Here is a 12254-nt window from a genome sequence, read left to right on the forward strand (position 1 = left end):
CATCAGCTGCTGCAGCTGCAGCTTATTTACATCAAGGGAGGGAACTTTTGCAAACTATTTCCTTTCCTGCCAGAACTGAGAGGGCCAGCTCTTTTCTGAAACACTGAAATAGATCAGCCAGTTCAAAGAAACCAAAGCAGGCTTGAAATTCTGTATTTGGCTTCACACATGACCCTGACCTTGGACCTGGCTTGGTTAAGCAAGCCAGCATAAAGTCACTGACTTGGAGAGCAGGGGAGTTCAGCACTGAGCTATTACAGTAGAATGCAGACTGGACCCTGTTTCCTTACAGGGATGAAGAGATTTTTGCTTGTTTGTTTGGGGGGTTTTTGGGGTTTTGAGGGTTTTTTGTGGTTTTTTTAAGAGTTCTGACTACTACTTTGCCATGATTTTAACTTGGTGAGAATTAGAATGGGAAAAGCCAAGAGCCCCCCTTGTTTCTCTGTGCCATGGCTCCTTGGGGGCCCATGGAATGGAGAGCAGCACAGTCTGCCCTCACTGAGAAGTTGTGAGGATAAGGGAATTAAGTCATGAAGGGACTAAGTTAATTGGTGACAGTTGCCTGAGACAGATATCAAAATAGAGCTTCCTTTTGTCTCATCTCTCCTAGCTACATGAAGCATTTGAAAGAACTTTACTATTCTGTGTCTTACACTGGAATATAATTTGTCAGTAGAAAGCGACAGAAAAGCTACCACAGCAACAGGCTGCTGAAGTAAAGTTTGGTCCTTTTTTTTTTGGTGTGTCTGTGTGTTATTTGTCAGGAAATACAGACTTTTTCCCATTAATTCCTGCTGATTTCCTTCTATGTTGAATCCAACGATTTTCAGTCAGATATTGGTTTGCTAGACATGCTGCAGTAAACAGATGTGACAGTGTTCACAGGGGTCTGAGGATGAGGGAAGAGATGAGGATCTGATTCCATGTTTCAGAAGGCTTGATTTATTATTTTATCATATATATTACATTAAAACTAGAATAGAAGAAAAGGTTTCATCAGAAGGCCAGCTAAGAATAGAATAGGAAAGAATGGTTACAAAGGTTTGTGGCTCAGCTCTCTGTCTGAGCCAGCTGGGCTGTGATTGGCCATTAATTAGAAACAACCAACATGGGCCAATCACAGATGCACCTGTTGCATTCCACAGCAGCAGATAATCAATGTTTACATTTTGTTCCTGAGGCCTCTCAGCTTCTCAGGATGAAAAATCCTAAGGAAAGGATTTTTCATAAAAGATGCCTGTGACAAACAGACATCCAGGAGGATATCAGAGCAATTTACTGCCCCAGATATTTGTCCTCCATGAGCACATGCTAGAGCAGAGATGGAGCCTGTTCACTGTGCCCAGCCTTCTGTAAGATGAGACATCTGAAACTCCATCAAATCTTGTGCTTTCTTTTCCTCATACTTTGTAAAGACCACATTTTCTATCAAAACAAGATGTTCTGCCCTGACAGGGCTTTTTCTTGGTTAAACTCTGTCACTGTGAGCTGGGCTACAGTGGCTTGGCCAGATGAGAAGGTTGCCTCCCAGAGACACCACTCTAATCTTCAGTCTCATTTCATTTTGGGATTATTTCTTGCTGCTCTGTGCTCTTCTTTTGATAATTCAGAAGGAAATATTTTCACCAAGCATCCAAAGTGTGATCAAATGCTGCTGTAGGGTTTTTTGTGGTGGCGTTTTTTTTTCTTTCAATTCAAACTTCATTCTCCTTCTCTTTTGCAAGATCAAGGGTGAAGATGTGGCCCAGATTCATTCCCAATTCCTTCCCTGGGAGTGTGCCTGCTAATCAAAGGTGGGTCTTTCTTTACCTATTGCAATTCCTACTGCTTTTTTTCCCCCCCATGCATACACACCTCCTTTCCATCCCCTCAATTCCTCTGCATCTCCCATCACTTCTGATTCATTTCTGTGTTTTATGGCTACTCCTGGTGTGGCCCCTGGGATCCATAGCAGTTGCAGGATTTGGGACCAAAGAAGGCTGGATGACAGCACTCCCCTTGAGCCAGATGTGTTTTGTCACACCTGCATCAGTGATGTGAGAGGGCACTGCAAGAACACTGAGCTGGATCCAGACTGAAAGGCTTGACAGCTTTGTGATTCTCAAACCTCAGCTGCCTGGGATGATTTTAGTAGTTGCTGTGTGGTTCACAGGAAGACTTTAGGCAGGTAAGAACCTAAAAATCTGTGCAGAAACTATTTATGCAGCCTTTATTCCATGTGCCAGCCCTTTGAGGCCTCTTCAGTCCTTCAGAGTGGCACAAACATTCCACCTGGTCCCTTCCACAGAAACAGGGGAGCTGGTGAATGAGCTCTCAGATTTAATCTGAGCCATCAGCTTTAATGGAAATCATTGTTAATTAAAGAAAACTCATCCCCATTTGAAGCAAATGCTGGTTCATTTGCAGGATTAATCACTCCAGGGGCAGACTGGCATTTCCCCTTCTCTCTTGGCATGGGTGGAAACCACCTACATGTTTGGAGCTTCCAGCTCCTCCTGCTGTGTGATGGCACAAAGGGGCAGATTTGTCACTCTCTGGGGACCAGCCATATGAAACTGTTTTATTTGCTCAGTCATTTGCAGAGGGTGGCTGGTTTGTGCCTGGGAGAGCCAGCTGGTATCAGATGGCTGCTTTGACAATTAGGAGAGCGCTGTTACTGCTCTCTAGGGGAGGGGGTTTATCCCTTATCAAAGACTATAAACATCTTTTCACCCTCCACAAATGACCATCCCCACCTGCAAGGAGCTAGGAAAACCTTCCCAGCTCACTGCAAAAGAAGACAGGGCCAGTGCAATGAGCAACAAAAAACCACAAATACTGATTCTCCTGGGAAGCACAAAGGTGGAGGAGATGGAAACTGAAGCCTCAAAGGGCTTTTCCTTTCCCTTGTGATAAATTATTAAATGCTAATAATGCAGGGGATTATTAAATCCCCTTGATTGCAGCATTAGCCTAAAATCCCTGTGTCCAGACCCTTCTATTAGCAGTTCTCCAGTGGTGCCACCTTTGAGCCTCAGGCCCCAGCAAAGGCAGTTCTGGCCCCCATTTTCCTCTTGCCCACCTCATCCCCTTGGGCTCAGATTTAATGTTATGTTCTCCATGCCACTGCCAAAGAAAGCTTTCCTTAACAGGGATGAGAGAGAGGGAAGAGGTGAGAAACAGGAGCTGAATTCCCAGAGGCTCCTTCAGCCCTGGCGGGACTTGATGAATTCCTGTCACACCTGTGAACAGCAGTACCTAAGTGGGTAAATTCAGTGTTCAGCCAGGAGAAAGAGCAGCTGGCAGCTGTGAGAGAAGCCCTGGGGGAAGGAAGATTTGTCACTATCTATTGACAAGTGGTGGGAAATCATTTACAAGGGCAGGTCTTTTCAGGTACGGGGAGGTTTGGGGCATTTTGTCAGCTAGTGAAAGGAAACAGTCAGGCTGACAAAGTTCCAGCCTGATGCTGCACTGCAAGGGACTCTAAAAAAGGCCAAATGGGAGATTGAGGATTTTGTTTGTTGGTTTGGGCTTGTCTGTTGTTGATTTTTGAATGGCAAAATCTCTGATGAATTTCATGTGGACTCCTTCCTAGAGAATGTAGATGGATATCTGGGTGGATCTGAGGCAGTGGAGTGGCACTTGGGCCATGGTAAGTGGCAGTGGTGGCTTTGAGGAGGTGCCCCAGCTGCTGGGGAGCAAGCACTGGAGGTGCCTGAGGAGTGGGGATAGGGCCAGCACAGCCAGGGCTGAGCAGACAGCCCTCGGTGGAGGTCTCCTGTTTTAAGAAATATGCACTAAATTTGTCCTCTGGTGGGGGTAAAGGGGGTCATTCTGGGGTAGAACAATAGCCAGGGTTGCTGGAAATTGAAAGAAAAAGCGAGTGAGACATAGAGAGGCAGCAAATGCAAACATTTGTCCTGTAAGAGCACCTTCACAGCATGATGTCTTGGTTTGGAAAGACAGGAGTCTGCTAAGGAAGGCAGGAGCCTCCCCTGAAATGGAAAATGTAAACCCCCTCCCTCTGAATTGTCATAAATTTGAAATTAAGGGGCTCTCAGGCAAAGATCTAGGAGCAGGAATCACAGTTCTTTATTAGGGAAGAAAATTAAAAAAAAAAAAAAACCAAAAAATAACACTGACAGAGTCAGAACACAACCTGACACCCGGTGGGTCAGGGTGTTGGTGGCAGTCCCATTGGAATTGTGACTCCAGCCCTCCTACAGTGTCAGGTGTGGTTCTGCTGGAGCAGGGATCCTGTAGAAAAGGTTGTAGTCTTCCTCTGAGGATCCAGTGGAAGAAGAGGCAGCTGCTGTTCCTCTGGGAAATCCAGTGGAGAAGCTGTGCTGGTGTTCCAGAATCTCCAGATTATATCCAGCTAGGAATGCTTGGCTCCTCCCCTTGGGTGGAGATTCTCACAATGAGATGATGTAATTTTATCAGCCATGCAGGGACACTCAATGGCCCTTTAGCAGCAGATATCTCCCTGGAGGGAGGATTGGTTTATGGAAGAGATAAGGAAAACTGCCCAATTAACAGAAGATACCTGCCCCACCTCTAAGAGATGGCAAATAAAATACACGTTGCCTTGCAATCCAGGACACATGAGGACTAGGACTGGGAGAGCTGGCTGCTGTCTGTCTTCCCCACTGCCTCACCCAGGACCCCCCTGTTTTACCCCAGCAGCCTCCTGATGTGGGGGCTCATCATCTGGGCACCAGGCTGACATGTCACTGCTGAGGGGACACACTCCTTGGGCAGCAGGCAGAGGGAACACTGTAGGCTCAGACAAACCTTGGGAACAAGGATGCTGTGGGGAGGGCAAACCAAGCACGGGCAGGGTGCTCACCATGGAAAACACTGCCAGGAGAAGGTGCCTTGGAAAACACTGCCAGGGAAAGGTGCTTTGGAAAACACATGCTTGGTGTAAGGGTCTCCATGGGGATCCATCCCATCCAAGACATCCAACTGAGGTCTTTCAGGTGAAGACTGACATCACCAGTCTCCTCCTCTTGTCCCTTGAAAGGCTCAACTTAGCTCTGTAGAGAGTGACTGCTCCAGCTTTTCCCTGCAGTGCTGGAGCTCTGACCCCATCAGAGCTTTCCAGGAGCCCTTCAGGTGCTTTCACCAAATGAAATTCTTCCCCTTCCCACACAGATTGTAGCTTAATCAATACAGCCTAAAGACAGAGCAGCCTACAGCTGCCTTCTGTGCTGCTGGCTTTGGCCAGGAGCAGAACAGCTCTGTGTTATAAACTCTGTGGTCCCACAAGCCTGGAAGGGGATAAGAAATAAAATCCAAGTGCAGGCAGAGCAGGGAGGTGAGGCCTGCCCATAAAACAGAGCACACAGCACTAGCAGTGCAATTGAAGGGCCTCCAGGGCTTCCTTCTGATCCAGGGGATACTTTGGAACAGAATACCAAATATCCAGTGGCCTGGCCTTGGCTTCATATCAAGGAGACATTGATTAGTGCAGGAGTGGTGATGAGCCATGGGCATTTGAGAATCCCCATGTTAGAGCTTCATGTCAGCCTTCAGCCAGTGCTAATCAGAATCTGATTTAAGGTTCAAGATTTTTTTTAGGCTATGCCTGGTCATGCTTAAGTTTTATTTGACCTTTAAGCATCCTGTCCCAAGTTATGTGTTCCTTTCAGCCATCTTCTAAGCAGCCCAAGCACAAAAGGTCTCTCCAGCTGGACAGAAGTGTCAGGATATTTTCTTTCTTTTTTTCTGTCTGGCTTGCAGCCTCCTCTGTCTTGTAGCAAAGGCAACTTTCCCTTTTATGCTCCCTACACCAGATGGATAAATTAGACTTGCTTTTGCCCATTTGCTGGCAACTGTACTGCAAGATCTCAGGCACTTGATGTTAACTGAATTATTATCAGTTAATAACAGCTTTCTGTGCAGTGTAAACTGATATGCTAAAGAAGAGTGGGCCTAAGTGTCAAGCATTTTCTAGATTACTCTTCCATTTACTAAAAGCAAGCAATTGCTGCTAAAAAAAAAAAAAGTAAAAAAGGAAAGACAGATTTCATCTTGCTGTGCAAGATGTGCATTTCAGCAGCTGCAGGTTTCTCAGAAGGCTTTTTGGAGTTAATCAGCAAAAGGGCAAAGGGCAGGCAAAATCTGGGCTGGGAGATTTTCTTGGCGGATTTTCAAGTCCATTAATAACAGCTCAGTCCCTGGCAGGGTGGGGGAGCAGAGCAGATGTGGGGGTAAAGGCAGAAGAGCTGAGCTGCTGGCAGGAGTGCTGTGCTGCTCTGTGATGGCTGAGAGGGCAGAGCAGTCCAGCTCCCACTCTGGCAAACCCCAGCAGCCACTGGAGGAGGATGAGATCAGTCCTGTGCTGTGTCCAGCCCCAGGGATGACAGCAGAGAGCTGCCCCAGGAGCCCCTCTCCTGCACAGCTCTGCTCCCTCCTTGCTGCCCTGGCTCCTCACTCTGCCTTAGCATGGGCTGGGAGGTTTTCCTGCACTGTTTCTATGTTCTCTTTGCTGCCTCTCAGAGGAACAGGGCACTTGGACCTTTGCTTCTCTCCCCACACCTGGCTGGGGGACCAAGAGGTGCCTGTGCCAGGAGGAGAGGTACATGCTGCTGCTGAGGGCTCCTTGGGAGAGGTTTCCTGACCTATTAATGGCACATTTCTCTCTGGGAATGGCAGGAAGAGAAGCTCCTCTCCATTCCTGTGTCCTGGCACAAGAGGCAGGGGCTGGTCCTTGCAGCTCCCACTCCCATCAGCTGCTGCTCTCAGGCCACCAGTTCTGTCACAGAGCTTCAATCATGAGGTCTGTGCCTGCCTCTTGCTGTGGTGTTTGTGTTGTCAGAGGAATCTGAGAAGACTTTCTGGTGTCTTTCTGGCTGACTCCTTCCCTCTTCCATGGGTCAGGAAGCCTCCCCTCTGCATTAGCAGAGCTGGCACCCACGCGTTCCATCCCTCACTGCCTCCCCTTTGCTCTGTGCTGCTGGCAGGGGCTGGGAGGATGTTTTCCTAATTTTGCAGCACCAAAGCACAAGGAGCAGATGGGCTGAGCCTGTTGCTGAGTCTGCTTCCTCCCCTCTCAGCATGTTTGGCCAAGGGGAGGAGATGCTGGAAGCTTGGACTTGTGTTGGGGCCAGAGCCTGGCATCAGGTTGGTGCTTGCTGCAGGTGCCCAGCTGAGCCTGCAGGGTGGGCTCAGCCCCATGGGTCCCACTGAGGCACAGCATGAGAGCCTGCAGAGTTACACAGACCTGGTTCTGGCTCCCAGAGAGGTGAGGGTCAGGGTGAGATCCCTCCTCTCTTGCTCACACCACTGCCCACAGGGGGTTATGGGCATCAACCAGCCATGCTACAGCAGCTCAGGTGGGCAAGCAGAACTTTGAAGTACCCTGAGGTGGTCCCACAAAGTGGTAGTGTTTGCAGGGGTCCCAGGACAAGGGAAGAGATGAGGATCTGACTCCATGTTTCAGAAGGCTTGATTTATTATTTTATTATATATATTATATTAAAACTATACTAAAAGAATAGAAGAAAGGATTTCATCAGAAGGCTAGCAAGGAATAGAAAAAGAAAGAATGATAACAAAGGCTTGTGGCTGAGACAGTCTGGACAGCTGGACTGTGATTGGCCATTAATTAGAAACAACCACATGAGACCAATCACAGATGCACCTGTTGCATTCCACAGCAGCAGATAACCATTGGTTACATTTTGTTTTTGAGGCCTCTCAGCTTCTCAGGAGAAAAAAATCCTAAGGAAAGGATTTTTCATAAAACATGTCTGTGACACACATGGACAAAATTGCTCTCAGGGCTAAGTTGAGCCTTTCAATGATAAGAGGAGGAGCCTGGTGATGTCAGTCTTCACCTGAAATACCTCAGTTGGATGTCTTGGATGGGATGAATCCCCATGGAGACCCTTACACCAAGCATGTGTTTTCCAAGGCACCTTTCCCTGGCAGTGTTTTCCAAGGCACCTTTCCCTGGCAGTGTTTTTTATGGTGAGCACCCTGCACATGCTTGGTTTGCCCTCCCCACAGCATCCTTGTTCCCAAGGTTTATCTGACCCTACAGTGTTCACTCTGCTTTTTAAGGAGTGTGTCCTCCAGCTTATAGGAGCTCTCCCTGGGCATTGTACCATTCCTGTGGGCCAGCATGGAGACAAGGGGGTAAAATAAGCACCAAATTGCACAGCACTGTAGCTAAGGTGCCCTTCACAAGGCACCTGGCTTAGGGGATGAATTTCATAGAGAAATAATGTGCACTTCTCCAGACGGTGAGGAGTGAACTTCTGCAGATTTACAACTTCTGCAGATTTTTTTTAGATGTTTAGCATCCCTAAACAGCAGCTCTGCATCCTGATGGACTGAGCAGGGAGTTGAGGAGGCTGCAGCAAAAGTGTCCAGGCTCAGGTGATCTGAGACAGGGTGGAGGGTCTGGATGCCTGTTGGGGTATTTCTTTTATTCTTATGGTTGTCCAAGGAATGAGAGAAATGAAATGCATTTTTGTGTCTCCACAGCTAGCCTGGATGATATTGTGTTTCATGCCTGTCAGATTCAGGCATTTTGTTAAAATTAGAGATGATAGATTTATGGCCCAGAAGGGATTGCTGCAGCAGGCCAGACTTCCCTCTGTGATTTCAGCTTCTCTTCTACTCCCTTGGTGTTCTCCCCTCTAGGGACAGGGCTTTTCAGGCACAACTCTAACACAAACAAAGAGGAGCAGTAGCACAAAAGCTGCTGTTTTGTGCAGAATTGACCATGGCCACTGTGACAACAGCAGTCCCTGGTGCTGCTCCCTTCTGGCCCAGAGAGCTGCCTCAGCACCTTCCCTTCTCTCCATGTTTGTGGCTCACAACAAATATTTGAAGGTTTGAGAGGGAAATGAGGACAGGGACAAAGATCTCCAGTGTTCTTTTAAAGGAGACAAATTGACCTCTAGCACCAAGGGTTTTTCTAGAGTGTCAAACTGGGATCAGAACACCATTCCTATTGCCCATTTCCAGCACGCTCTCTTCCTTCTTGGGCAGAGTTTGGTTTCCCTCCCTTCCTTTAGCAAAGTGTGTATTTCAGCACCCCATCTCTCCTTGCCAGGCTTTTCTGATTTACTTTGCACTCTTCAAGTGCAGCCCCAGTGCTTGACTCAGCTATTGTCCAGCAGGGTGAGATGAGGTATCAGGCAGCACCAGGTGTCTGAAGTGGCCAGGCTGCACACAATTGTTGCTCCATTGCAGGTTACAAAGCCCTTTTGCAGGTTACAGAGCCCCTAATTGCTGTGCCTCTACATTTATTTATTTTTTATTTTTTTAAGCAACGTTTCTACCATAATTCCACGAGGTAAGAAACTGATTAAAATGTACCAAACAGTATCATCTTTAGTGCTTTGAAAAATCCCTGCAGCTGGTGGGTGGCTGTGGGGGAGGGAGTGATTGATGCAAAATGTCCCCTCTCCCCAGGAGATCTTTCTCCCCCACACCCAGAATCCTGCTCCTTCCTACTTATATAACTTTGTCATCTCCCATAGCACGGGTGCAGCTGATTTGTCACCAGGAGGAAGCTGAGCCCAGGAGCTGGAGCAAGGGACAGAAGCTTGGAGGGTCCTGACTTCTGTCCCTGGCATGCAGGGGGCTCTTGGCTCCAGTTTTCCTCTTTGCAAAGGAGATCCTGCTGGTTTCTGCCTCGCTCAGCTGAGGGGGGGGGGGGGTGAAGAGTGTGTTGACAGAAATGCTTTGGGATCCTTTGACGGAATGTGTTAATTTATTAATGGAATCTTCTCTAATCGTCACATTTCTTTGCATGAACTAACAAAAAATGCTTTGTGAGGGTGCAGTGTGGAGTTCAGCAAGCAAACCCTGACCCTCAGCCCCCCCAGATGTGTGCAGAGAGGCAATGCTGGAGTGGCAGGAGGAGAGCTCTGCTGGTGCTGCACCCTGCCAGGCTGCCCTGGTGCCCGGGACAGCTCGTGGGATGGGCTTGGAAAGGGTGGGTATTTTTAGGGAGAAGGAATTTTGGCAACATGGACAAAACAAATCTCAGCTGAGGGGAAACACTGGGAGCTGCTCAACGTGTGCATGCGTGATGCATGTGTGTTATTTTGGGAAAAAAGCTCATCTGCCTGTGCCCTGAAGCACATGGCAGTGCCCCTGAGCTCTGCCAGCCCCCAGCTGAGTTGGGACACTTTTATTCACTCCCAAACACCACAGATGTGCCTGTACTCTTGGCTCAAGGGGGCTGAGGGAGTTGGTCAGCCCAAACCCCTTCACAAAACGTTTTGCATCCATGTGGCAGCAATGGGAATGTCACATTCCTGGCACCACTGCCATGTGTCTGGGATATGACCAGAAAAGGGCTGCTGCCCTGCCAGAGTGTGGAAGGGAGAGAGTGTGAGCAGCCACTGTGCAACAATGGGCAGGCAGAGGGGATTTTTACCTGCTATACAGTCTCAGTGTAACACCACTGAATTGATCTGCTGAGCTTTAATACTTGAATCCTGGTATTTTTGCATATTCAATCAGGAGAAGCAGTCCTTGAGGCAGGAGCAGGGATTGTCTGTGCTCCTGCAGCACCCAGGCTGGGCAGCTGCTGCATTCAGCTAGCAGCAACAACCATCATTAGGTTTAATTAGTGATCAATATGTCATTTCAACTAATGTGAGAAAGTTTATCAGGCAGGCTGTATTGGATTTTCTGGGAACAATGCAAGGAATAGGAATATTTCAAGAATATTTCAATAAGCAGATACTGCTGCTAAGCCAGGCCTTATCTTCATGGTGTGATGTGCCTACAACACTGGAGTTCATCCTTTGTGCAGGGTCACAGGGGAGGCTTTGGTCCCTGGTGTGGTATTTCCAGGGTTCTTTGTGACAGGAAGGAATGATGAATCTGACTTTGTGTTCTTAGAAGGCTAATAATATAATATAACATAATATAATATAATATAATATAAAACATAACATAATATACCATTATATTATGCTATACTAAAGAATAGAGAAAGGATACAGACAGAAGGCTTAACAAGATACTAATGAAAACTCGTGACCCCTTCCAGAGTCCCAACACAGCCTGGCACTGATTCTAACACAACACATATAATATTCATTTCAATATTTGCAAAAAGCCAATCATAAAATACACATTTTTCACATCCTGAAAGTGGGAAACATACAGATCTGCACAGAGGAAGCCACAGGCATGATGAGGTACGTGGCTGCCACTGCAGTCATGTTTTTAGACCTGGTAGCTCACCCTGGGACCCACGAGCTGTGTGATGTGTTGGAGGAAATCCCAAGCAGGGACAAGGCAGTCCCACTCACTCTGGCAGCAGCATGTCTGCTGAAGTCACACTCAGGCAGTATTTTTAATGTGGCTTGAAAGAACTGCCAGCTCCTCTGCTGCTGCTAATGGGGCTATTTTTAGCAATTAGCTGTATTCAAATGTTCCTTCCACGATCTGCACAGGCAGTAAAATGGTTTAGTAGATTACCAGATATTCCCCTAGATAAAAGCAGTGTTTGCTGTGTTAAAAAAAAAAAATGTTAACTCAGATGGAAATCTTCACACTTCACAGTACCAGTTCACACTGAGGCAGGGTTGGGAAAGGGATATGACCTTGGGGATTCCTGTTAACATTTGTGTGCCCCCATTCTGAGAAAAACTTGACTATTCAGCTATGCTGCCTGGCTCCTGGTAGTGCTTTGCATTGCTATAGCTTCTTTCAGCTCACAACCTCAGACCTTTCCCTCAATAAGGTGGAGGTGGACAAGATAATCAGTAGGTGAGTGGGATCTATTCCCATCTGGCAAACCCTTGCTGTTGAATGTAGTCCTCAAAAAAATCCTTTTGACTTTCCTGGCATGTGGCGGTCTGTGCCTTCCTATAAACTGCATTGTGATGTTAATAATAACCCTAATAGTGGTAAAGAAGAATGTTTCTCAAACAGGTCTTGCATCAGCCATCAGGCTGCCATGGGGTGGCAGGAGATGGCTCAGATCAGGAGATGACATGGACTGTTATGGAATAGGAACAGTGCCTCAGATGGGCCCTGATTCTGCAAATACTGGAATTGCTTTTTCTCAAAGCATGTGCTTACACTTGAAGTCTGCAGTCGAGGAGTTTAAGCAGAGACACAAAATTAAACAAGTGTTCAATAGATCTGTTATAATTTTAAGCCCTCTGTTTCAGAGGGCCTGGCATTCAGTACTGCAATGCAATTTTAATGCCTTTTGCTTGATCTGTAAAGCTGGAGAATTATTTAGCTGGGGGGAAATGTAAAACATTGATTGCATGCATTTGGCAGCT

General features: G+C 47.2%; 1 long non-coding RNA gene across 2 annotated transcripts in view; it reads left to right on the plus strand.

The window, feature by feature from the left end:
- Positions 1-12254, plus strand: part of LOC139587501 (uncharacterized) — a 53373-nt gene that overhangs the window by 32871 nt on the left and 8248 nt on the right. For both annotated transcript variants that reach the window (XR_011678414.1, XR_011678415.1), the window contains one exon: positions 1725-1793. This is a non-coding gene — a long non-coding RNA (uncharacterized lncRNA). The remainder of the gene's footprint in view (positions 1-1724; positions 1794-12254) is intronic.

This window comes from Agelaius tricolor, unplaced genomic scaffold (genome assembly GCF_023055355.1).
Source record: "Agelaius tricolor isolate 1412-34295 unplaced genomic scaffold, bAgeTri1.0.p SCAF_1, whole genome shotgun sequence".
Taxonomy (NCBI): Eukaryota; Metazoa; Chordata; class Aves; order Passeriformes; family Icteridae; genus Agelaius; species Agelaius tricolor.